Raw genomic sequence first — 27868 nt, forward strand, 5'->3', positions numbered from 1 at the left:
ATCATATCCGATGATGCTCGTGAATGTGTGTGGGAGAGTTTTTAAAGTTGAAATGCCATTACACTGGGACAGTTCCACTCTATCAGCCTCAGAAGTCCAGGAGCACTGGTACAAGTAGTCATCACAAATTAGGGTCTTCCTTGTTTGCAGTGAAAATCAATGACTACTTTTGTGCCTTATCATGCATGGCCTTCACACTCCATGAAGTATTGCAGAACTGCCTTCTTGGCCATTGGATCTCATTGCTTATCTCATCTACCCAGGAATGGCTTTACGTGCTAAGACAGGCATATCCCTATTTCACCAGGATATGAGGCCTGCCAGCAACCCTCACCCGGTTTAGTCCACCTGTTGAAGTATTGTATCGGGGGTGGTTGCTGTTGCATGCAAAAATAACTACTTGTAGCCACAGGTGAGAGCTAAGTGTCCAGTGGGAACTAAAGGTGTATGAGCTGTCCCTGAATAGATACGACAGAGGTGACACCCTTTATGTGGCAATGTACACCGGATGAATTCCTCCATCGATAATACAGTTTTATAATACTGTAATAGCACTGGTGGTCTAATTTGTCTGATATTTCACTTAAATACATAATTTGTTAGTTAAAATATAGTTTGACTTTTTTAACTATTTCCATGAAACTTTGGCAATTTAGGGAAGCCCCTTAACTGACCCAAAACACATAGGAACCAGTGTGTCTCAATTAAGCTGAAACCACTCCATATATTTAAAAAAATTAAACTAAATAAGTAGTGCAAAAAAATAGTGAGATAGTGTGCATGGGTTCATTGTCCATTCAGAAATCTGATAGCGGAGCAGAAAGAGCTGTGCCTGAAATATTGAGTGTGTGTCTTCAGGCTCATGCTCCTCCTCCTTGGTGGTAGCAATGAGAAGAGGGCATGTCTTGGATGATGGGGGTCCTGAATGGTAGATGCTGCCTCTATGAGGCATTGCCTTTTGAAAATGTCCTCAATACTGGGAAAACTAGTACCCATGATGGAGCTGACTGAGTTTGCTGTTTTCCGCAGCTTTTTCTGTTCCTGCGCAAATGCCTCTCCATAACAGACAGTGATACAACTGTTAGAATGCTCTCCACAAAAATTCTGCAGAAATTTACACAAGTCATTAATGACATACCAAGTCTCCTCTAACTCCTAATGAAATATAGCTGCTGTCATGCTGTCTTCTAATTGCATCAACATGTTGGGCCCAGGATAGACCTTCAGAGATATTGATGCCCAGGAACTTGAAGCTGCTCACTGCTGATCCCGCCATGAGGCCTGGTGCGTGTTCCCTCAACTTCCCCTTCCTGAAGTCCACAATCAATTCTTTGGTCTTACTGACATTGAGAGCAAGGTTGTTGTTGTGACACCGCTCAACTGGCCTACCTCATTTCTGTATGCTTCCTCGTCAGATCTAAAATCTTGCCAACAATAGTTGTGCTATTGGCAAATTTATAGATGGCGTTTGAGCTGTGCCTATTTATATAGTCATAGGTGTAGAGACAGTAAAGCACTGGGCTAAGCATGCATCCTTGAGATGTGCCAGTATTGATTATCAGGAAGGAGGAGATGTTAATTCCAATCTGCATTGACTGGTGGACTTCAAATGAAGAAGTCAAGGATCCCATCGCAGACAGAGGTAAAGAGGCCCAGGTTTTGGAGCTTGTTGATTAGAACTGAAGGCATGGTGTTGTTGAACACAGAGCTGTAATCAACAAACTGCTGCCTGACATAGATATTGCTATTGAAGTACCTGAACTTCTTAGTTAGTTCCAGATCACTAGTTCTGAGGGCCATAGATGTAGCCCTCAGCAGAGTACGAATCTTTTGGTTTATCCATAGCTTTTAGTTTGGGTATGTCTAATATGTTCTTGAAGGTGCACACTAATCCACACAATTTTTGATGAAGTCAGTGACAACACTGATGTATTGACTCTGATTCAAAGATGAATCTGAATATTGTCTAGTGCACTAACTTAAAGCAGTCCTGTATGCACTCCTCCGCCTCCCTCGACCATACCTTCTTCATCGTCACCACTGGTGTCGTGGTCTTTAGTTTCTGCCGATACACCAGGAGTAGAAGTACAGCCAGGCGATTGGCCTTTCCAAAGTGAGGGCATGGGATGGCACAGTAAGCACTCTTGATGGTGCTATAAAAGTGGTCAAGTGTGCCGGCTGCTCTGGTTCCACAAGTGATATGTTGCTGGTAGGTGGTCAGAGACTTCTTCAAGCTGACCTGGTTGAGATCCCCTGCAGTGATAGGGAAGGCATCAGAGAGCGTTGTTTCGTGAATGCTGATTACGATGACCAGTCTTCCAGTGCCTGCCTGACATTGGCCAGGGTAGGGACATACACCATCACCAGGGTGATGGCAAAAAGCTCCTTCAGCATGTAAAATGGACAGCATTTGACCACTAGATGTTCCAGGTTGGATGAGCAGGATTGAGGCAGAACCATCACATCTGTACACCATGAGGAGATGCTCATGAAGCATGCTCCACCTTCTCTACCTTTAAAAGGCTCAGCTGCCCTGCCTTTGTATTGGATGTGAAGTCCTCAACCTGTAATGCTGCATCTAAAATGGCAGGTAATAGCTGTGTTTCCATGAATCAAAGGGCACAGCAGTCTCTGATGTCCCTTTGGTATTGCAAACTTGCTCTGAGGTCCTCAGTTTTATTCTCCAGAAACAGAACATTTGCCAACAGTATAGTAGGAAGTTGAAGGTTTAAGAGCCCTGTGTTCATTTGAACCTGCAGCCCCGCTCGCCTTCCTCACTTGCTTTTTCTTAAAAGGGAACTGCACTCGCAACCTGAGTCTGCCATCTTCTGTCTGCTGATCTTAAGGATCAATAGATTACTTAAATATCCTAAAATGATGTTACTTACCAGAGTGTGTGTGGTGAACTACATATACCTGTCTGGACACGCCCCCTGCTGACTGCCCCTGAGGCCCCTGCCACTGACCGTGGCTCCTCCCACAGACCCTGGTATAAAGGCAACTGAGGCCTGAGCCAGGCCCTCAGTCTCAAGGATGTAGTATGGTGGTCAACTACTGCTTGTTCCTTCTTCCAGTCAATAAAAACCGATATCTTGCCTTTACGTCTGAGAGAGAGTTATTGATGGTGCATCAATTTTATTGACTGGAAGTTTTAAAACATGGAAAGCATTTTACGTCTGGAAAAATTGGATTTGGACCCCCAAACCCCTGAAGCAGCTCCTGCCTTTGAACTCTGGCTTGCATGCTTCCAATCATACTTGGAGGAGGTTAGTGAAACTGAACCGGCTGTTATGCACAGAATTCTCCTCTCGAGGGTCACCCCGAAAGTTTACTCACTTATCAGAGACCTGTCGACCTACCAAGGGGCACTGGACACCCTCAAAAGACAGGACCTGTAGCCGGTGAACACAGTCTACGCAAGACATCGCTTAGCTACGCAACGCCAGCGGCCTGGAGAATCGAGCGCCGAGTTTCTCCAAGCCCTACAGACACTCGTGCGAACTTGTGACTGCAAAACACTCACGGTGGAACAGCATGTGGAACTCCTCGTACGAGACGCCTTTGTTACAGGAATTAGGTCAGTGTATGTGCACCAGCGGCTGCTGGAAAATGCCGATCTTACCTTACGCTCGGCGATTGAGATGGCCGACATGCTGGAGGCTGCTCTGCACAACACTGATGCTGTCCAGCCGCGCGATTCCCCACCGGTTTCGTGGACACCTCAGACCCCGCCGCCGCCGGTTCCCACGAGCAAATTCGCCAATGCAGCTGCCAGTTGCGATTCCACGAACTCCCCGAACCCGACGACAGCTGTTGCCAGTCGCAAGCCCACGCAGTGTTACTTCTGTGGACTCAAAAAGCACCCCCGAAAATGCTGCCCAGCCTGAGAAGCGACCTGCTCCAGCTGCGGGAAGAAGGGCCATTTCGCCAAGGTCTGTAAGGTCTAAACCACGAGTGGGGTCGGGCAGCGCTGCGTGCGAGGCATGGGGGCTGCCATCTTGCATGCCTGGATGGGGGTGGCCATCTTTGTCGGCGCCAACATGCCCCGCCCCCTACCTACCTGGGCGCCAAGACGGCGGTTCAACTCTGGCCACCGTAACCCTCAACCAAAACGCCCCACACCAGCTTGCAAGGTCAATGATAGACATCCTGGTGGAGGGGCACAGGACTAGCTGCCTGTTTGACAGGGGCAGCACTGAGAGTTTTATTTACCTGGACACGGTGCAACACTGCGGACTTGTGACATGGCCAGTAAGCCAGAGGGTCACCATGGCTTCTGGGTCGCATTCCACAGACAATCGGGGGGGGGGGGGGGGGGTTGTGTAGCGACATTGGTGATGCAGGGCACAGAATATCAGAACTTTGCGCTACTGGTCACGCCTCAACTGTGCGCACCTGTGCTATTGGGGCTGGACTTCCAGAGCCATCTCGAAAGTGTGACTATGGCATATGACAGGCCCCTCCCACCACTCACTGTCAGGAATCCTCAGTTTTGTGGGACTTCACCATATACCCCACTACTGACCACACACACACACACACCAAACCACACATCCCACCCAGCACCGTGCCGAAAGCTGCGCTACTGACACCATTTGCAGCCTCTCCACCCTCAAGATCCCCCCCCCCCCCGACTGCTGTCCGCCAAACTGACCCCCGACTGTAAACCTGTGGCAACTAAAAGCAGGAGGTACAGCACGGGGGACAGGGCCTTCATTCAGTCAGAGGTGCAGCGGCTGCTCAGGGAGGGGATCATTGAGCCAAGCACAAGCTCTTGGAGGGCCCAGGTGGTTGGTGTTCAGACCGGGCAGTAAAATAGGGTGGTCGTAGATTATACCCAGACCATCAATAGGTTCACGCAGCTTGACGCGTACCCCCTATCCCGCATCTCGGATATGGTCAACCAGATAGCTCAGTACAAGGTGTACTCGACAATAGATCTGAAATCTGCTTATCACCAGCTCCCCATCCGCCCAGAGGACCGCCCCTACACCACCTTCGAGGCGGGCGGCAGGCTCTATCACATCCTGCGCGTCCCTTTCGGTGTCACAAATGGCTTTTCTGTCTTCCAGAGGGAAATGGACTGGATGGTGGACCAGTGCCAACTGAAGGCCACATTTCCCCATCTGGATAATATCACCATCTGTGGTCACGACTGGCCGGATCACAATGCCAACCTCCAACGATTTTTCCAAGTGGCCAAAGCCCGGAACCTTACTTATAACAGGGACAAGTGTGTGTCCGGAACCACCCGACTCGCTATCCTTGGGTATGTCCTGGAGAATGGGGCATTGGCCCTGACCCCGACCGTATGCGCCCCCTGTTAGAACTCCCTCTTCTCACCACCCTCAAAGCCCTCAGGCGGTGCCTGAGCTTCTTTTCCTATTACGCCCAATGGGTCCCCCATTACGCAGACAAGGCCCGCCCCCTGGTCAAGTTTAGCACTTTTCCCCTCTCTGCCGAGGCCTGCGTGGCCTTCAGCTGCATTAAAGGGGACATTGCCAAAGCAACGATGCATGCGGTGGACGAGACCATTCCCTTCCAAGTAGAGAGTGACACCTCCAATTTCGCACTTGCTGCTACCCTCAATCAGGCAGGCAAGACAGTAGCATTCTTTTCTCGTACCCTTCAAGGCTCTGAAATTCGGCTCTCCATGGTGGAGAAAGAAGCCCAGGCCATAGTGGAAGTTATTAGTCACTGGAGGCACTATCTCGCTGGCAAAAGGTTCACCTTGCTGACCGACTAGCGCTCAATTGCATTCATGTTCAGCAACCAACAGTGGGGCAAAATCAAAAATGATAAAATTTTGCAGTGGAGAATAGAACTCTCCACCTACAACTATGACATCCTGTACCAGCCTGGAAGGCTCAATGAGCCCCCTGATGCCCTATCCCGGGGAGCATGTGCCAGCGCACAGCTTGACCAACTATACGCCCTCCATGCAGATCTTTGCCACCCGGGGGTCACCTGATTTTACCATTTCGTGAAAGCGCAGAATCTGCCGTACTCCCTTGAGGACATCAGGACGATGACCAGGGACTGCCAAGTCTGCGCTGAGTACAAACCGCACTTCTACCGTCCTGAAAAGGTGCAACTTATCAAGGCCACCCGCCCCTTTGAGCGATTGAGTGTTGACTTTAAGGGCCCCCTTCCCTCCACCGACCACATTGTCTACTTTCTCAACATTATCGACGAGTACTCGCGGTTCCCCTTTGCCATCCCCTGCTCCGACACCACTACCACGTCCGTCATAAAAGCCCTGCGCCAGCTCTTCAGATATCCCTGCTATATCCACAGTGACAGAGGGTCCTCCTTTATGAGTGACGAGCTGCGCCAGTTCCTGCTGGCTAAGGGTATTGCTACTAGTAGGACCACAAGCTATAATCCCCGGGGGAATGGACAGGTGGCGAGGGAGAATGCCACTGTGTTGAAGGCCACACTTTTAGCCCTTAAGTCAAAAGGGTTGCCGGTCTCTCAATGGCAGGAGGTCCTCCCTGAGGCACTCCACTCTATCCGCTCCTTGTTATGTACATCCACCAATGCCACCCCTCACGAGCGCCTATTCTCTTTTCCCAGGAAGTCTGCCACTGGGACCACCCTACCAGCTTGGCTGACATCCCCAGGGCCAGTGCTGCTCCAGAAACATGTGAGGAGCAATAAATACTCCCCGCTAGTCGAGAGGGTTCACCTTCTACATGCGAACCCCAGTTTGCTTACGTGGTCTTACCTGATGGGAGGGAGGACACAGACTCCATCGCGACCTGGTGCCCGCAGGAGCAGCAGACCACTACCCCAAACACTCCACCGTAACTATGAACCCTGTACCCGAGGTGACACCACACACACCGAGCCCTACACAGACTCCTCACGACACTCATATACCGGGTGTCTCGCACGCACATGAGGGGATCACCGACGCCTAGTGGGCTGACACCTCCAGTTAGGCCGGAACCAGCACAACCACCGTCTCTGGTGCAATCACCACCGGCACCTGTGCAATCACAGCCGGCGCTACGTAGATCGCAGCGACAGATTCGACCACCTGATAGACTTAACCTTGAAATATACTTGTAAGAAACTTCGCCCCATGGGGACTCTCTTTTAAAACAAAGGGGGGGTAAATGTGGTGAACTACATATACCTGTCTGGATACGCCCCCTGCTGACTGCTCCTGTAGCCCCTCCCACTGACCGTGGCTCCTCCCACAGACCCCGGTATAAAGGCGATTGGAGACACAGCCCCGGCCTCAGTCTCCAGGATATAGTATGGTGGTCAACTACTGCTTGTTCTTTCTTCCAGTCAATAAAAGCCGATATCTCGCCTTCACGTTTCAGAGAGAGTTATTGATGGTGCATCAGTGTGCATGGCTGTGACTGGACTTCAGCTGCAGTAGTCTTGAATGGGAATATTTGATGATTCCCTTCAGAGCTGCATGCAAAGGGATGCCATCTTGTAAATCCGTGATTCACTGCAGGGGCAGTTCTTTGTCCTAAGGGGGCATTTGGGGAAATAGAAGTCATCAGGGGGCATTCAAGATTTTTGGGGAGGAGGCAGTAGGTGGCACCCTAACTTGAGGCATGAGACCTGATTGACTGTGTCAATTAGCTGTTGTTGTCAACATCTGATGGACATTCCCAGATTGTGTTAGTTTTTATTTTAATCTAGCCCCGTTAATGGTGGATAAATATGTAATGCACAATCTCTGAGTTTGAAGGTGGTGAAGCCTTGAATTCTAATCCTGCTAAGAAACAGAATCTATAGAAAGAGTAAAGTTTTATTCCATTCCCATCAGTCCAGTGACAACCCATGTGTCTTATTTATAATACTGTGATGTCTAACAAAGCTATGAAACCAGCAAGTTTGCAGGAACGCTTCCATAAAAGACACCCTGAAAAAGCTACTTATGCTAGTACTCCATTCCAGAAGATGAAAGAAGCATTTGAAAAGCTTTGCACACTCGAGTCATTTGTCAAGAAAGCTAAAAATGACGTAGATAGTGCTTCTTTTAACATCTCCAAAATGATAGCAAGATGTGGAAAATCTTATACCATTGATGAAAGATTAATAATGCCTGCTGTATCAGAAGTGCTCCCCACTGTTGTCAAAATGGATGCCAGTAATTTTAAAATCATTCCTCTGAGTAATAACTTTGTAGCTAGTTGTACTGACAAAATGAGTGAAAACATTGCACAGAGCTACACAAAACAACTGGGTGAGTCAACTGTGTGAGACAGTGAGACATTTCTAATGGCATATGTATGGTTTATCAAAAGTGGAAAAGTTTATGAAGAGATTAGTTTGTAAAAAGTTAAAAGCAAGTATCAATGAATAATCAATCTACAATGAGCTCAAAATGTAAATTAAGGATAAAAGTATTCCAATTAGGATCCTGATTTCTTGTGCAACAGTTGGAGCACCCACATATGATTGTTTGCCACGCTGGTTTAATGGCATTTCTGAAAAACGAAATTCAAAGTCTGGTTGCAATCCATTGTGTAATTCATTATCAACATATTACAGCCAAAAACCTCAGCCAGTGTCTTTTTACAAGCATGACTCTTACAATACTTATCTGCTATCAACAAAATTAAAGCTCATCCATTAAATCGCAGAATACTTTGCCAATTATGCCAAGATAATGGCGAAGAGTTTGAATGCTTGTTTCTTCACACTGAAGTGTGTTGGCTGTCAAAAGGCTGCGGATTAAAAAGTTTCTTTGATTTTTTTTTGACACTGGTTAAATATTTGCTCAAATTTGACAGGAGCTCGGGAAACAAGTTTGAACTTCCATGTGGAGATATAGCGTACCTAGCCCATCTGTACAATAAAATTAATATTCTAAATATGAAACAACAGGGTCAGAATTTCAATTTAATCCAGACAAAAAGTGTTGTGTCCACTTTTATCAGAAAATTGGAAATATATTAGCAAAACATTGGGAGAAGAATGTTCTCAGTTTCTCTGTATGGAAAGTATGGCACTCTCTTTCATAGACAGTGATTTGCAAGAGTACTCCTTACACCTGCAGTCACTGCAGAAGGATTTTCAGAATTGATTCAAGCAGTTGAATAATCTGGAAATTCCATACTGGGTAATCAACCCATTTCTTTGCAAGGTGGAACAACAGGAAGAAAGCTTGTAAGAAGTAATTATCAAAACTCAGAATGATGAAAAATGTTTTTCAAAAATGTCAGCTTTTGTAGTATGTAGCTACACTGTCGTACAAAGTTTCCTGGACTTTAGAGAAGAGCCAAACTGCTCTTCATTGCATTTCCATCCTCCAGCTTTGTTGAAAGAGACTTCAGTGAACCACATACTTACAAAAAACAAAACCTGCTTGAACATTGGTACATATGGGGACTTGAGGCTTTTGCTATCACAACTATGAACTTGATATTTCAACTCTTGCTAAAGACCGTCAAGCTCAAGGGTCACATTGATGTCAAAGCTGCTGTACAGTGCACAGGTGCAGTGCGAGCTAGGTTTTAAAGCAAGATAAAATAAAATAAAACCTTGTGTTGACATATGGTAGACATGCTTTTACACTATGTAGGTGCCAGAAAGATTATTATGTTTAAGAGGGGTGTTGGCAATTATGAAAGTGCTTTGGGGGGGGGGCTATTGGGCTAAATAAGGTTGGGAAGCACTGTTGTACAGTGCCTGTTTAAAAAAAATTAAAAAAAATCAACCACCTTGGAAGTTTTCATGTTTTATTGTTTTACAACATTGAATTACTTTAGCCTCTCCTCAAATTTCAAGGTAAATTCAATCATATTATGATTACAGATCCCTGAGGGTTCCTTTACTTTAAATCCTCTAATCAATTCTGGTTCATTGCACAACACCCAATCCAGAATAGCTCATCTACTGGGCTCAACCACCAACTGCTCTAAAAAGCCATCTCATAGGGACTCTAGAAATTCACACATCTGTAATCAGGTACAAACCTGATTTTCCCAGCCTACCTGCATATTGAAGTCCCCCATGACTATTGTAACATTGCCCTTTTGGCATGCATTTTCTATGTCAGTTTAATTTGTTGGCTACATCCTTACTACTGCTTGGGGGTCTGTATACAACTCTCATCAGGGTCTTTCTATAATAGTGAAACATTTAGAAAGGAGTGGTTCCATTAGACAGATGCAGCATGGATTCAGAAAGGGCAGGTCCTGTTTTACAAACTTACTCAAGTTCTTTGAGGACAAAATGAGTGTAATGGATAGAGGGTGGATGTCAAATACTTGGATTTCCAGAAGGCGTTCGATAAGGTGCCGCACAAGAGACTTATCACACCGAGCACGGGGGCTCCCCAAGGCTGGGTGCTCAGTGCACTGCTGTTCACTTGGCTGACCCACAACTGTGCTGCAACACACAGCTCGAACCACATCATCAAGTTCGCCGATGACACGGCCGTGGTGGGTCTCATCAGCAAGAACGATGAGTCAGCTTACAGAGAGGAGGTGCAGCGGCTAACGGACTGGTGCAGAGCCAACAACCTGTCTCTTAATGTGAACAAAACAAAAGAGATGGTTGTTGACTTCAGGGCATGGAGCGACCACTCCCCACTGAACATCGACGGTTCCTCGGTAGAGATCGCAAACAGCACCAAGTTTCTTGGTGTTCACCTGGTGGAGAATCTCACCTGGTCCCTCAACCAACTCCATAGCAAAGAAAGCCCAGCAGCATCTCTACTTTCTGCGAAGGCTGAGGAAAGTCCATCGCCCACCCCCCATCCTCATCACATTCTACAGGGGTTGTAGTGAGAGCATCCTGAGCAGCTGCATCACTGCCTGGTTCGAAAATTGCACCATCTTGGATCGCAAGACCCTGCAGCGGATAGTGAGGTCAGCTGAGAAGATCATCGGGGTCTCTCTTCCTGCTATCACGGACATTTACACTACACGCTGCATCCACAAAGGAAACAGCATTATGAAGGACCCCATGCACCCCTCATACAATCTCTTCTCCCTCCTGCCATCTGGGAAAAGACTCAGAAGCATTTGGGCTCTCACAACCAGACTATGTAACAGTTTCTTCCCCCAAGCTATCAGACTCCTCAATACCTGAAGCCTGGACTGACACCTTGCCCTATTGTCCTGTTAATTATCTATTGTAATGCCTGCACTGTTTTTGTGCACTTTATGCAGTCCTGTATAGGTCTGTAGTCTAGTGTAGCTTTCTGTGTTTTTTTTTAACGTAGTTCAGTCTAGTTTTTGTACTGTGTCATGTAACACTATGGTCCTGAAAAACGTTGTCTCATTTTTACTATGTACTGTACCAGTAGTTATGGTCGACATGACAATAAAAGTTACTTGACTTGACTTATAAATAAGACATGGATGCATGGAGCTGGAGGAAGTGTATTGGCATGGATAGTGGATTGGTTAACCAATATAAGGTATAAATGGGTGTTTCTCCAGTTGGCGGTCAGTGATGAGTGGGGTGCCGCTGGGGTCAGTGCTGGGCCCATGGCTATTTAGCATTTACACTGATGATTTGGAAGAGGGGACTGAGTGAAGCGTAGCAAAATTTGCTTATGATACTAAGCTGAGTAGAAAAATAAATTGTACAGAGGATGTGGAGAGTCTGCAGAGGGATATAGGTAGGTTAAGTGAGTGGGCCAAGGTCTGGCAGATGAAATACAACATTGGTAAATGCGAGATCATCTATGCTGGAAGGAATAATAGAAGAGTTAAAGTCTGTCCTGAGCCTTATAGGCTCATCAGGCCGGTGCTTATGCCGGTTTCTGTGGCGTGAAGCGACAGAGAGTACGAGACACCCCTCCCCCCGGCTGGATAGGATGCCAATCAATCACGAGGTTAACCCCCAGCATTTTGTTGGTACCCATCTTCAGCTGGATGGACTGGAGCAATGTGTGGTTAAGTGCCTTGCTCGAGGACACAACACATTGCCTCAGCTGGGGCTCAAACTTACGACCTTCAGATCGCTAGTCCAACGCCTTAACCACACCTTGTCTCCGGCACCCAGGAGGCAACATACCATCAGGGCAATCTCGTTCTCACTCACAGAACCTCCTGTCTGTTCCCCTAATTACAAATCCCCTATCACCACAGCGTGCCTCTCCTTCTCCAATCCCTTCTGAGTCACAGAAGCAGACTCAGTGCTAGAGGACCGACCACTGACTTTCCTCTGTTAGGTCGTCTCTCCCCCAACCCCCATCCCCTGGACAATATCCAACATTATATATCTGTTGTTGAGGGGGATGGCCATAGGGGTACTCTGAACTGATTCCTTGGCCCCTTTCTTCTTCCTGACTGTCACCCAGTGTCCTGTGTACTCTGGGTGTAACTACCTCTCTATGTGTCCCATATCTCATCCTCCCAGCCACCCGAATGATCTGGAGTTCATCCAGTTCCAGCTCCTTAAGTCCAGAGAGCTTGTCTTTTGCCCACTCCCATTAAATGGACTGGGTTCAGTGGAAAGTTCAATTATTCTGCTTTGTTACATGTTTAAAACTGTATTGAAATAAAAGTGAGTTTGTGTATTGACAGAAGATACATCCAGTAGTCCAAAAAATCTGCTCCTCCAGCACAACCAAAGGGCAAGAATGCTGGGTTATCAGGGTTTTACAATAGTTCCAAAACTGTTCTCTATCTGATCCGATTTTTAATCAGAAGAAATATTTCTGCATCTGGTTTATAACAACATTTATGAATCTATATATATTTCATGTTAAAGTAGATTAATGAAATCAAGTAAAGTCTATTTGAAATGGTTCTGAATGTTAATACCAACTATAAAACTATATCAACATGTTTAATTTATGGTAAATAAGATATAATTGATTGATGCTTCAAAATATTGTTTCAACTAAAAATTAAAAATGTAACATTGTAATGGCCAAATGTAGCAATTAAATTTCATCACCAAACTTCGAGCAGCTTTGGCATCGAGAGACCTCTGCACTCTACTGTATGTTGCAGCTGTCTGGAGGTTTTCCTACTAAAAAAGGAGAAGAGGACAAACAGAATAACTGCCCAAATTTGTTTTCCTTGCATCCTAGCAGCTGCTTGGAGACAAGCCGGAGTAATTCATTTGCCAGTGGATGAAAAATGGTCCTAGTGGTGTTATGGAGTGGAGTAGGGGGGTGGAGGAGGGTGGTTTGAGTGAAGACTGGCTTGTGAAGTTGCCAGCTTTAAACTTTGTGCCATGTCACAGTAAAAGCATTGTTTAATTCCCTGCTGAATAATAAATTCAAATGCATTCTGACTAAAAGTTCATTCACTGTACATGTTTGTTTTCACTTTAAATGTAGGAAATGAGTATAATTCACATGTAAAGATGTGGTCTTCTTTACAACCAACAACATTCTTTTGAAAAGACTGTTGAATGGAAATTGGAGGACAGAAAAATCCATTTGCACCTGTTTTCTTTCTGAGACATTAAAGCTCATTGCAAAAGATGTCCAAAAATCACACTGTGTTTGTCCACATCTCCCGCTTAAAATCTTGCCTGTTGGGAAATTAAACAAGGCATTTTTTGACACAATCTACATCTAGTGATAAAGCATTTCTATGTTGCATCTTGCATTTGTAATGACATTATCAGTGTGCTCAGTGCACTTAATATACCAGATGCCAGAAATGGGAACAAAATCAGGGACTTGCAACCTCTTGTTTTTAATGCACAGTTTAGCAAGGGAAACATCATACTGACAGTAATTAAATCAGTGTGAGTTAAAGGGGCAGGGCTGGCATGCTAAAGAAGTCACTGTTGCAGCTGAGTTTTGTTAAAAAAATATTGGCCACCTCCCCCAATTTAATATTGTCCCCTTCGTCTCATCCCTCGGGTTACGTTCTTGTAAGCATAACATGTGCCACCACTCAATACAAACACCAGTGTTCACATTCCCACTCTGACTGGGGCAATTCTGACCAATCCCTGTCACTCTGTGACTCAGATGACATGCCAATAAAATTTTGCCTTTTCCACCTAATTTTCCTTTCTTATCCTCTTCCTCTTGCACTATCCCTCACTATCTGAACTCCATGACTCAGGATAATGCTGGAATTGGACTACAGGCCAAGTTATTCAATGTTCAAAGTACATGTATGTCACCATTTACAGCCCTAAGATTTATTTTCTTGCAGACATACTCAGTAAGTCCAGGAACCATAATAGAATCTGTAAAAGAGGGCACCCAACGAAGCAGACAAACAACTAATATGCAAAAGCCGACAAACTGTGCAAAAACAAAAAAAAAATTGATAAATTAGCAACAAATGCCAAGAGCATGAGATGAAGAGTCCTTGAAAGCAAGTTCAGTGATGGGGTGAGTGAAGTTATCCTCACTGCCTGATGGTTGAGGGGTAGTAACTGTTCTTGAATCTGGTGGAGTCAGTCCTGAGGATTCTGTGCTGCCCTCCAGATGGGCAGTAGCGAGCGAGAGCACAGCCTGGGTGGTGGGGACCCTGATGATGGATGCTGCTTTCCGGCAACAGCGCTCCATGTAGATGTGCTTAACGGTTGGGAGGGCTTTGCCCGTGATGGACTGAGCTGTTTCCAATACGTACTTTTATTTAGGATTTTTCATTCAAGGGCATTGGTGTTTCCATACTAGGCTGTGATGCAGCTAGTCAATATACTTTTCACCATACATCTATAGAAATTAGTCAAAGTTTTAGCTGTCATGCTGAATCTTCGCAAACTCCGAAGGAAATAGGGGTGCTGCTGCGCTTTCGTCATAATTGCACTCCTGTGCTGAGCTGAGTACAGGTCCTTTCAAATGGCAACACTGATTAATTTAAAGTTGCTGACCCTCTCCACTTCTGATCTCCCAGTCAGAACTGGCTCATGGACCTCTGGTTTCCTCCTCCTGAAGTGAATAATCAGCTTCTTGATCTTGCTGACCTTGAATGAGAGGTTGTTGTTATGACACCACTCAGCCAGATTTTCAGTCTCCCTCTATTTGCTGATTTGTCACCAACTTTGATTCAGCCAACAACAGTGGTGCCATCAGCAAACCTGAATATTGTACTCCTAATAGATAAATATCACTGAAAAAAGGTTTCCCAAGTGTTTTTATTTAGTAATTTCAAATTTGGTTCTGATGCTAAAATTAGCATTCATTTGGCCTGCTGAAAATGTACACATACTTGAGGCCAAGGTCATTTTTTCAGTCTTAAATTTGTACTAAAAGTTCCCCTTGCTAAACATTTAGTAAAGGTTGAGCTACTTCGATTACAGAATTCTCTGGAGTATGAACAATTCTTGTGCTCCATTGAGGCGGTTAGTGAGATAAATTCTTTAGCTTTCTGGCCATTAAACAAGATTCCAACAGCAGTTTCAAATGTATCCAGTCTACTGGGTCAGTGCTTCACTAGGCCATTTTATTGGGTGATTGAATAGCTGTGAAGATCCTGTAAAATAGGATCCCAAAGGCTGCACCAAATGGGGACAGTGGACTTTATTCTTGAAAGATTAAGTTTACCTGACATTTTATTGGTAACTGATGCTATCCACCTATTCTGCTTTCATGTCATTTTGGCTAATTTAAAGTTTGATACAGTGCCTCAATTGGCCTTCTCATCTCTAACTGTGTATGTGATGGAAAAGGGTAGAAACAGCCTCAGGAAAAAAAGTTGAAAATGAAATTAAAAGGAACTCCAGGTGTTGGAAATCTTAAATTAATACCTGCATACATACATATCAGGCAACATCTATGGGAAGATAAACAGTTTTATTTTCATTTTGAAGACCCTTCATTAGTTCTGACAAAAGGTCTTGGAGGTGAAGAGAAAGTTGAGCATGGTTCTGATGGTGTTGGGTCATGTGGCCACTTGGATGCGGAGCTGGTCATTGTCCAACAGCTGAGCCTGATCCTGAATAACGGGTGAATGTAGAGTAATATAAGTACAACTCTGAAAGCTACAATTCTGAATGCAAACTAAAATACCAAAGAGCTCTTGCATAATGCTGATAATTAAAAAGGAGCAGTATGCAATGGGGATATCAGGAAAAGGGTGGAAATATTTTTGGTTTCCTGTTGGCTGATGCCATACAAACTTCCAATGGAAAATTGCTAGCCCTAACAATGGACATTTTTAGGTTGAATTCTTGTTTTTGCTTTTAAAAAGAAAAGGCTGAAAATTTATTGGGAATGATAAGATACTTACAGTTCACAAACAAGATTATCCTTTTGCTCACATTTAACAAGAATGCACACTTGAAGTATAGACAAATCTTATTATCCAAATGGATTAAACAGCCTGGACTACAAAAACTCTGAGGTTATAAATTATCTGTTACCAGTAGTCTGTGTTGAATGGATTTGGTTTAAAGAATACAATGACTGGAACAACCAGGCATATAGTATAATCCAAGTGCTACCTTTAGTATGTCCTGACAGGATATTTTCCAAACTCTTTGGATCTTTCTACTTGCAATAAGGACTTACATGTGTGGGAGTTAGAGGGACAGGAATGTCAAGCTGCATTCTAGGCCTCTGCTGCTTGCTCAAAGGCCAGCAACGTGGACACGTGACGAAGAACATATGTGGATGTGGGGTTCTAAAGGTCTGCTCATTAGATTTGAATCTGTTGCCTATACCTGTCCCAATATCATGGGTGGTTTCCTTTATTTCCATTACGGCTTTGCTTAATTTTCTGAATGCCTATGGAATTTAGTATTAGTAGAGTTTAATATTTTAGGAAACACAATAGTTGCATGTGGCTGATAGATGTTTCATTATTGTATTAGCTTTCCTGTATCTTGAACATTTGCGGTCTGATCACCTTGCTTGAGAAGAATCAAAGTTTGCCACCAGTATTTGGATGAAAATTACACTCAGAGAAACCAGAAGATCTGCATTGGTTACTTAAGTTTAGATTCAAAATCATTCCCATAATAACTAGCTTTAAGACTTTGTAAATGCATAATTGAAAATTCTACTTAAACTACAAACTGCAAAACAAGCTACAAATTTGTGCTTCAATAGAAGCTGATTATTAAGTACCTTACATTGTTGTAACACCGGCTAAACAAGTTCCCATTGCACTAAATTACTTTTTTTTTTAACTTGCAGCAATTTCATTACGACAGTTTGCATACAATTGCTGACTGAAGTGATCTCTTCACAATTAGAACCAGACATATTGCCACACAGAAAACAAATGTGGATCTTCAAATAAAATTACCTCACAGTATCATTGAGGTATTGTTTTTTTCCGTAATAAATGTCATTATGAATATGATTCCCTTGATCTTGAAGCTGACAGTGGCCTTGCTGGAATATTGCTTCTTCAAAAATGTTGCTGTTTTTCTGTACGAGATATCTGGTATTTGTTTATAGATTCACATATCATCCTGGAATGTACAGCTGCATTTCTCCATTTTTGTAGCTGCAGAATTTATAGAAGATTTTAATGAGATCTTTGCAAATGGTATCTGATTTTGACCAGTTTTGGATTTTTCCCGGTTCACTTACCTTGCCAATGACCATTTTCCATGCTGTTATGCTGGGGCTTTTATTGAGTGAAGGCATGATTTGGAGAAAACTGACAAGATGAATGATCTTTAAAATTTTATGTAATAAAAATGCATAAATTATTTGGACTAGATTCAAAAGTTAATATTTATTTTAGTGATTATGTACATTTTAAAAAGTTCAGTGAAAAGTGGAAATGTTTATGAACAATCAGTTTAACATCTGTAAACTGGGCTTGATTTGTGCCAAACATTTGCAGTGAACTGAGGAATTTTTAGACTGGCCATTGATTCATCTAAACTCATTTCCCTTGGCAGAGGTGTAGTCCTGTAAATTTCCTAATGTAGTTTGCAGAGTACTATTTGACACTGGCTCAGTTATATCACACATGCTTGAGAAATGCTGAGGAATGTGGTAATTAATATCTGTGATCATAATACACGGCTTGATCATAATGCAAACACATGAGCATCAGGATTGAGAATAGGGTATACAGTACACTGCATTGCATTTCAAGTTGGTTGAACCATAATCAAGAGTTTTTCCCTCAGTTCCGTTTTTTTTGCTTTTCACATATCCCATTATATCTAAGGTTTTGTATGTTGCAATGGCACCACTCCCAATCTTGTAAACTCCAGAGAATACTGGACTTGACTATTCCGTTTCTCATACAGCAAACCCAAAAAGCAGTCCAATGAATCATTTGCTATGCTCCTTCTATAACAACTTCAAAGCTAAATCTTGCAACATAGGGGACAGCAGAGCTTTGCTTCCAGATGAGCTCAGTGCCTCTGTCCTGACGAAGGGTCTCGACCCGAAACGTTGACAGCGCTTGTCCCTATTTTTCCTTGTATTTGCTCAATGCCTCTGTGCTCACTTTGATCACCAGAACGGGGAGGAACCATCACGCATCCCCGTGCCTCCTGATTCTTTGGTCTCAGTATCTGAAGATGAAGAGTGGACTGCCTTCAGGGAAAGTATCCAGTCTGGATGGAGCACCTGGCTGAGTATACAAGTCCTGTGCCGACCAACTGGCTGGTGTATTCACAGATATCCTCAACCTCTCGCTCTGGCAGTGTGTGGTACCACCTGCTTCGATCATACCAGTACCCAAGAAGACCACGGTAACCCGTCAAAATGACTACCACCCAGTGGCACTTACATCCACAGTGATGAAGCATTTTGAGAGGCTGGTGTTGAAGCACATCAGCTCCTGTCTGAGTGCCCTCTTAGACTGGCTCCAATTCGCCTACCGAAGCAACAGTTCTACAGTAGGTGCCATCTCATTGGCTCTTCACACAACCCTAGATAGAAGATTTGGACATTAAAGATGCATTCACTAGGAAAGACCTGGGCCTCACTACTCCCTTGTGCAATTGGACCCTGGCTTTCCTCACTTGTCAGTTCAAATTAACAAAAACATCTGTTCCACAATCTCCATTGGCACCGGAGCACCGCAGGGTGTGTGTTTAGCCCTCTGCTCTACTCGCTTTACACCCATGACTGTGTGGCTAACCACAGCTCCAACAGTCAGATACAAGTTTGCTGACACCACTGTTGTGGGCTGAGTCAAAGGTGGTGATGAATCAGTATGCAGGAGGGAGACTGAAAATTTGGCTGAGTGGTGTAAAAACAACCTTTCAGTCAATGTCAATTAGACGAAGGAACTGATAATAGACTTCAGGAGAGGGGAACCAGAGGTCCATGAGCCAGTAATCATTGGAGGATCAGAGATGGAAAGGGTTAGTAACTCCTGGTGTCACTATCTCAGAGAACCTGGTCTGGACCCATCGTATAAATATAATTGCGAAGAAAGTACAACAGTGCTTCTACTTCCTCAGGAGTCTGCAGAGCTTCGATGTGTCATCAAAAGCCTTTGCAAACTTCTATAGGTGTGTGGTGGAAAGTGTGCTGACTGGCTGCATTATGGCCTGGTCTGGCCTTTGAGTGTAAAGTCCTCCAAGAGGTAATGGATTCTGCCCAGAACAAGCGGGTAAAACCCTCCCAACCATTTAGCACATCTACATGACCCATTGCCATGGAAAAGCAGCATCGGTTATCACCAGGCAGACCATGCTCTTTTCTCACTGCTGCCATCAGGTAGAAAGTACAAGTGCCTCAAGACTCGCATCGCCAGGTTCAAGAACAGTTACTACACCTCAACTATCAAACTCTTGAACAAAAGGGGATAACTATACTCATTTAAGGACTCTTTTATCTTATTAAATCTTGCTCACTATGTATTGCTAATTATTTATTATCTGCATTTGTGAAGTTTGTTTTCAATTTACAGTTCCTGATGTTTGCAACTTACAGATCCTATTTACAGTTACTGTTCTATAGATTTGCTAAGTATGCTCATAGAAAAAGGAATCTCAGGGTTGTATGTGGTGACATGCATATACTTCAACAGTAAATTTCACTTTGAACTTTAAACTTTGAAAGTATGTTCTTATGTTCAGACTCTTAAACTCCTCAGAGTTAAAGGACTACAGTGCAGAAGAGTCAACAAGAACATTCTGGAGGTGGCTGAAAAGGCCTTGCGGTGGCTGTGGATCCGGAGGGGGGAATCTGTGGGTTAGTGTGCCACTTGGACACAAGTCGGGGGCTAATCACCCCCGGCTGGGTCGCCCGGGTGAGGGTGTCTGATGATTAAAGAAGCATCCTGCGACCCCAGGTCCATCACTGAAGGTGCATGGCCAAGTGGTTAAGGCGTTTGTCTAGTGATCTGAAGGTCGCTAGTTCGAGCCTTGGCTGAGGCTGCATGTGTGTCCTTGAGCAAGGCACTTGACCACACATTGCTCTCACTGGGGCCAAGCTGTATGGGTCCTAATGCCCTTCCCTTGGACAACATTGATGGTGTGGAGAGGGGAGACTTGCAGCTTAGGCAACTGCCGGTCTTACATAAAAAAAACCCTGCCCAGGCTTGTGCCCTGGAGACTTTCCAAGGCGCAAATCCACGGTCTATCGAGACTAACAGAGACACGTCACTGATGACGTGTCCAGGTAGCACCAGAAGGTTTATTCTACAATTGGAGAAGAGGATGAACTCTTAACAGAGTCTGACCAAGACCCTGACGTCCTTACACCTATAATCATTGTTGTTTTGTAAAGGCGTTTATACCACTGCTTGTTCCTCCTGCATGTTAATTGTCTTTAAGTTGCATGCAGGATACACAAGACCCTTTGAACATTGACATTTTTCAGTCTGTTAACACTTAAAATAAAACACCTTTGTTTTGAATGTGGCAGTCCCATTTTCGCACACATTTGATTCACCCAGTACTCGCCCATTCACTTAGCTTATTCATCCCCTTTGAAGAGCTTTTACACCTTGCAAACCCACCTAATTTGTATCATTATTAAACTTGGAAAAATTAAATTCATTACCCCAGGCTGAGTGCCAAATTTAGATAATGAGATTCAAGATTGTTTAATGTCATTTTCAGTACACAAGGGTAAAAGCAAACAAAATAATTATTACTCTGGATCTGATGTGGCATGGTAGCATAGTGGTGAGCACAACGCTTTAACATTCAGGCGATACCAGTTCAATTCCCGCTGCTTCCTGTAAGGAGTTTGTAGGTTCTCCCTGTGACCGCGTGGGTTTCCTCCCACAGTCCAAAGATGTACTGGTTGATAGGTTAATTGGTCATTCTAAATTGTCTGATGATGAGGATTAGATTAAATCGTGGAATTCTAGGAAGGGCTGGAAGGGCATATTCCATGTTATAAAGCAATAAATAAATAATTTAAAAAGCAGTAAGATAAAGAACAAAATACTAAAAAAAAACAATAAATATAAACTTAAAGTGCCCGTACATCAGGTGACTGGCAGGAAATGATAAAGTAGTGGTGGTGGGAGGTGTGGAAGCACTGGTCATTGAGTGGAGGTGTTGACCAGCCTTGCTGCTTGTGGAACATAAACGTCTTTGGGTCTAATGGTCTTAGTGTGGATGTTATGTAACCTCCTCCTTGATGGGAGTGGGACAAACAGTCCATGAGCAGGGTGGGTGGGTCACTTCATGATATTGCTGGCCTTTTTCTGGCACCTTTCTGTACAAAAGTCCTTTTTGGCAGGTAGACAGATGGGCAAGGCAGTTTTGATTACCCACTGCAGAGCCTTCCTGTCCGGCACAGAGCAGTTTCCGTACCAGGCAGTGATGCAACTTGTTCAGATGCTCTCTTCTGCGCATCTGCAGACTTACGCGAGTGTAGATGTGCGCAGTCAGGAAAGCTGACTAGCACCTCTACTTTCTGAGGAGCTGTTAGTGAGCTTTCCTGACTGTGCAGGGTGTGCTCTGGGACTTTGAGAGTTTGTGTGAGATGTACTCTGCGTGCTGTTTCCACTGCCGTGCCTCTGATGTGAAGAGGGGTGAGAGTTCTCCTGAAGCAGTTAACCATCTCCTTTGTCTTCCTGACATTAAGGGAAGGGGTTATTTGCCCGGCGCTAGGCCTTCAGCGCTTCAACCCCTTCTCTGTAGGCTGTGAAGACATCAGTGAGACGGTGTGCACGCTCCCTGAGTGATCAGTCTGGGCTGTTGTCTGGCCTGGCAGACCATTGGGGGTTGACTCTCTGCGAAACCCTTCTCACTTCTGCTGCTGTTACACACAGGAGAAGCTCATCTGGAGGCAGGGTGGCTTTCGAGGCTGGCGTTGTTTTGCATGTCTCAAAGCATATATAAAAGTTGTTGACACCGTTGGGGAGGGAGGTATCACTGGTGCAGTCGATACTGCTTTTCTTTGCATTGTTAGCAATGCCCTTGATACGGTACCACATTCACTGGGGATTGCTAAAAGAAAAGCATTCCTGAATCTTTTGTGCATAGCCAATCTCTTCCATCCTGATGCCTAATGTGAAGTTTCTCCTAACTGCTTTAGTTAGGAGACTGTTAGGAGACTAGTAGACTGTTTATTAGTAGAGACCAGTGTAGTAGCTGGATCCATACTCCAAACCCTTTTGGCAGTCTCTGATCACATTCTGCCAGCCCAAAAAAGATCCTTTTATTGCCAGTTTTTACTTACTGTCTGTAAACATTTGTATACCCACGCCAGTACATTATCCCCAATTTCAGGTGTTCTAACCTGGTATGAAAACTTATTAAAAGTCTACTAGTGATTCCCCTTATCTATTCTGTTCTTCACATATTCAAAGAACTCCAATAGAATAATTAACATGATTATAAAGAGGAGAAAGTCTGAAGATGCCGGACATCCAAACAACACAGACAAAATGCTGGAGGAACTCAGCAGGTCAGGTAGCATCTGTGAAAATGAATAAACAGTCAACGTTTTGGGCTGAGACCCTTTTTCAGGATGGAGAAGGAAGGAAGAAGACGATCTTACCTTCATAAATTCATGCTGACTCTGCTCAATCCTGTGAGTTTAAGAGGTTTTAATTTAGTGTCTTTCATGTACACATAACAGCATTTTCCTTTCAACTGATGTTAGCCTATAAACTCTGAAGTTTTTTTTTCTTTCCTTATTGCTTCTAAACAGCAGGGTCATATTCGCTACCCTACAATCCATAAGAACAACTCAAGGCCGCAGAATCTCAGAAGATGATAACCAGGATATTCACTATCTCTATGGCTACTGGTTTGAAAACTCCATGATGTAAATCACCGACTCTTGGAATTTATTGGCTTCCGTTCCTGCCATTTTTTTTAACCACACAGAAAAAAACAATTCCCTCAGCTCCTCATTCTCTTGTGTTTCTGGCAGGTTTTATTTTTTCTTCAGTGAAGCCAAAGGTTTTGTTTAACATCTTTGTCATTTCATTCTCTTTTATAAATTCTCAGGTAGCCCACTTCACTTAGAAAATCTTTTCCTTTTTACAGTATATGCTTAGTGAGGTTCAGTATGTTTGCTCCCAGTCTACCCAAAGTTCACTTCCTTTATCAATTTTTTGGATTATTCCTTACTGAGTTCCACATTTCTGCCAATTCTTAGGCCTGTTGTTATTTCTGGCAAATCCATTAGCCTCTTCCTTTCATTTCATGCTATCTTTAGTTTCTCCCTTCAGCCATGGACAGATTTCTTTTACTGTTTTTATGCCTTAAAGCAGGGGTTCTTAACCTTTTTTTAATGCAATGGAACCCTTTGACTGTCTGGTGGAGCCTGTAGGCTCCTTCTCTGAGTAATGCATTTACATATAAAATAAAATGCCTATGACTACAAAAAAAAGAAATACAGTTATCAAGATACTCCTGTGGTTTGTTACCTACATTCATTATTGAAGGAAATGCAAAATTTCAGTTAGAAGTTGAGTGAAAATGACAATGTAATTTTTTCTCATCCAAGTTCACAGAGCTCCCTGGAATCTATCCGTGGAGCCCAGGTTAAGAACCCCTAACTTTAAGGAATATATCTCTACAAATCATATATCGTTGTACTGTCTCTCTTTACTGTCAACTTTTAATTTAGTTTCAGAGGTGAAAAAACTGAGATCTATCATTTTAGTCCTGTAAATTTATTTCTGGTATTGTCATATTTCAAAAATAATATTGGTTACTTTCTTATCAGTAGGACTTGTTTTCATCTTTCTGTAGTTATTCAGTCATGCACATCCAACTTGCCTGTCATGTCTTTGTAGTTCTCTTGAACCTCATTAGTCATAGATTGGCAGACAATTGGTTGGGTAAGTTTTACCAGGAGAATGATGGGCATCTTTGTATCCTCTGTCTGAATATTGCTTCTAATGCAAGTTGAAATATGGGTGTTTTAATTTGGAATTAAATTTAGGGAATGTTTATTTGCTAGATGGACCTAAGGCAGTGATCATCCTTTTTTTTGGGGAGATCTACAGTACATGGGCAAAAAAATCCTAAATTATTTCAAAATCAGAATCAAGTTTAATATCACTGGCATATGTCATTTTAATATGTTGCTTTGCAGTAGCAGTACTTTGCAATGCATAATAAAATTTTCTAAAAAACTATAAATTACTCAAGTGGTCCTCGGCTGGTCAAGGTCATCTGTGGATGTTGTATCCTAGCTATCTACATTGTTGCCTGTGGTCAATGAGACCAATGCAAGAGTTTCTCAAGCCAGTATACAAGCCAGGGCAGCAGAGACACCTCTTCACACAGCTGATGAATCTAAAGGAACGGCAAACCCTGATACGGTTTGGCACCAGCAGCGTCGCAGGAGTTGCCGGTCAGTATTGAACTCCTTCGAGACTCCAGCTCCAGATTTTTCCTTGCAGTTACTCCCAGACCCTTCCCTCTGAGTGGATATAGCCACAAGCAAGTGGATGAGCTGCCATCTCCTGGATGAACTGCCAACCACTGCTGATGCGTGCCTTCTGCCCGATATAAATTACAATAAGAAATAGATATAAATTAAATAAGTAGTCCAAAAAGAAAGCACAAACAAAAATTAAAAAGCTGAGACGTTGATTCATTACTCATTCAGAAATCTGATAGCAGAGGGGAGAAAGCTATTCCTAAAATACTGAGTGTGTGTCTTTAGGCTCCTGTGCCTCCTGAATGGGACAAAGTACTGGGTGATGAAATCCATCTCTATAAGGCATTGTCTTTTGAAGATGTTCTGGATGCTAGGAAGATTAGTGCCGATGATGGAGCTGGCTGTGTTAGCAACTTTCTGCAGCTTTTTCCAATCCTGTGTAATGGCCCCTCCATACCAGACCATGATGCAAGCGGATTGAATACTCTCCACAATACATCTGTAGAAATTTGCAAGTGTCTTTGGTGACAAACCAAGTCTCCTCAAACTCCTAAGGAAATATAGCCACTGTTGTGCCTCCTTAGTAATTGCATCAATATGTTGAGCCCAGGATACATCTTTAGAGATGTTGACACCAAGAAATTTGAAACTGCTCAACCTTTCCACTGCTGATTCCTCGGTGAAGATTGGTGTGTTCCCTCAATGTCCCCTTCCTGAAGTCCACAATCAATTTCTTGGTCTTATTGATGCTGAGTGCCAAATTGTTGCTGTGACACCACTCAACCAGTTGATCTGTCTCACTCCCTTACACCTCCTTGTCACCATCTGAAGTTCTACTAACAATAGTGGTGTTATCAGCAAACTTGTAGATGGTGTTGGAGCTGTGCCTCGACATACAGTCATGGGTGTAGAGAGAGTAGAGCAGTGGGCTGAGCCCACATCCCTGAGGTGTGCCAGCGTTGATTGTCAGCAAGATGGAAATGTTATTTCTGATCTGCCCAGACTGTGGACTTCCAATGAAGGGTCCCATTGCAGACAGCGGTAGAGGCCCAGGTTTTGTAGCTTGTTGATTAGAACTGAGGGCATGACAGTGTTCAATGCTGAGCTGTAATCAATAAACAACAGCCTGACGTGGGTATTGCAAGGCAATTATTTTAAGACATGCAAGTCTGAATACAAGATGAAGTCTTGGATACATAACTGTGTTATATTGTATTATTTTCTCACCACATGGATCTCAATTTTGATCACAAATGCAAAATCATTGAAATGATATGTGCCATATCATATAACAACAATCATAATAAGTTCATTGTTATTATAACGACTAATCTTGTTCAATGCTCCTGTGCTCTGCAGTTGTTATAATTAAAGTAATTTCCCAAAACTCAGTTATATCCATCTCAGAATATTCTATAATCGGCAATGATGTTGATATAATTTAACAAATCGACATGTTACCAATAACATTCTTATCTCATAGATTCTGGGAGAAATGGAAGAACTATACAAACGAGCCACTGAGGACTCAGTCTGCCGCTGACTCAGTGAGTGTATTTTGCAATGGTCCTAGTTATTATGCTTGTGATTAATGAAGACAAACTTGGTGTGGGTAAATACTAGAACATCTTATTACTCAAAAAACTGTTCAACACCGAGTGCGTACTTTCAAAACTTCCACTTCCAGGGGAACCAACCACATTGCCCACTGGGAATTGAAGTTCCTCATTATATACACACACATAGTGACACACTCAGGGCCTGATCAAAGGCAGAGCATCTGATTCCAAGCCAGCAATTACACTTAAGGTAACTTCTGCTGATTTTCTTTGGTGTAAGGTAAAATTTAAACAAGGAAGGCAGCACAAGTCTGTTAATAGTTGAACAAACTGAGGTTAAATGCAAACAAGGCTGGAGATTTGCAAGGTCTATTTTTCCACATGGCTGGGCAGGGTAGTAAAATAATGGCCTGAGCACTGTCTAACTTCAGAGACACCTGAACTTCATTCAACTTTTGGAAGATGCATCTGAAGGTGTACACTACACGGACTTCTGTTAAATTGACAGACCTGTAATTTCTGGGTTTATTTTTCCATTATTTTGAGCAAGGTGTAACAGTTCCATGGGATTTGCTACCATACCTATCTAGTATAAATAACTTGATCAGTACCAAATATCTTAGTTTCATTATAGGGACACAGAAGCGAGATTTATCAGCTAGTAGAGTGGTGTCGCAGCAGCAACCTTGCACTCATTGTCACTAAGACCAGAAAACTGATTGTTAACTTTAGAAAGGGTAAGACAAGGGAACATGAGGAATCAAACGTGGAGAGTTAGCAACTTCAAGTTCCTGGCTGTCAATATCTCTGAAAACCTATCCTGGGCCCAACATATCGATGCAGCTACAGTTCTTTAAGAGTTTATCGAGATTTGGTATGTCGCCAAAGACACTTGCAAATTTCTACAGATATACCATGGAGAGCATTTTAACTGGCTGCATCACTGTCTGGTATGGCGTTGGTACTGCACAGGATTGAAATAAACTGCAAAGAGTTGAAAGCTCAGCTCCATCATGGGCACTAGCCACTGAAGTATCCAGGGCATCTTCAGGGAGTGATAACTCACAAAGGCTGCATCTATCATTAAGGACCCGCATCACCCAGGTCATGTCTTGTTCTCATTGTTACCATCAGAGAGGAGGTACAGAAGCCTGATGACACACACTCAATAATTCAGGAACAGCTTCTTCCTCTCTGCCATCCAATTTCTGAATGAATATTAAACCCATGAACACTACTGAACTATTTTATTTCCATGATTGCACTACATAATTTAACTATCTAATATATATATTTATTGTTCTTTTTTTTCTTATTATTTATGTATTGTACTGCTGTTACAAAGACAACAAATTTCATGACATATACTGGTGATTTTAAACCTGATTCTGATTGTGAGAAGGAGGCCATTGAGCCGTTTGGATCCATGTCACAGCCAGGGAGCAATCCCATTTATATGATTCCCTTGTACCTCTGCATCTGTTCTTAGACGAGTCCATCAGCTCTGGTTTGATTCATTTAATTCCTCACGGATATCAGGCTTCAATGGTTAGACGAATAGATTGTTGTATTGCCCCTGTGTCTGGATATTGCAGTCACCAGGGGTGAAGTGACACCTGGGGTGAGGGGAATAAAAAAATAGGCATCTTCTGTTTGACTGCACAGTCAGCTGTGC

At 43.5% G+C, this 27868-nt stretch overlaps 1 protein-coding gene across 5 annotated transcripts in view; it reads left to right on the forward strand.

Moving 5' to 3' along the window:
- Positions 1-27868, forward strand: part of LOC132380037 (EF-hand domain-containing protein D1-like) — a 119141-nt gene that overhangs the window by 43899 nt on the left and 47374 nt on the right. For 2 of the 5 annotated variants that reach the window (XM_059948556.1, XM_059948546.1), the window contains exon 2: positions 26118-26181. The exons of 2 other annotated variants lie outside the window; for them this stretch is intronic. The gene's annotated coding sequence lies outside the window, so the exon portion shown is untranslated. Of the gene's footprint in view, positions 1-26117; positions 26182-26425; positions 26444-27868 lie in introns of those variants that run through there. One more of the 5 variants, XM_059948571.1, reaches the window with a different exon arrangement.

This window comes from Hypanus sabinus, chromosome 2 (genome assembly GCF_030144855.1).
Source record: "Hypanus sabinus isolate sHypSab1 chromosome 2, sHypSab1.hap1, whole genome shotgun sequence".
Taxonomy (NCBI): domain Eukaryota; kingdom Metazoa; phylum Chordata; class Chondrichthyes; order Myliobatiformes; family Dasyatidae; genus Hypanus; species Hypanus sabinus.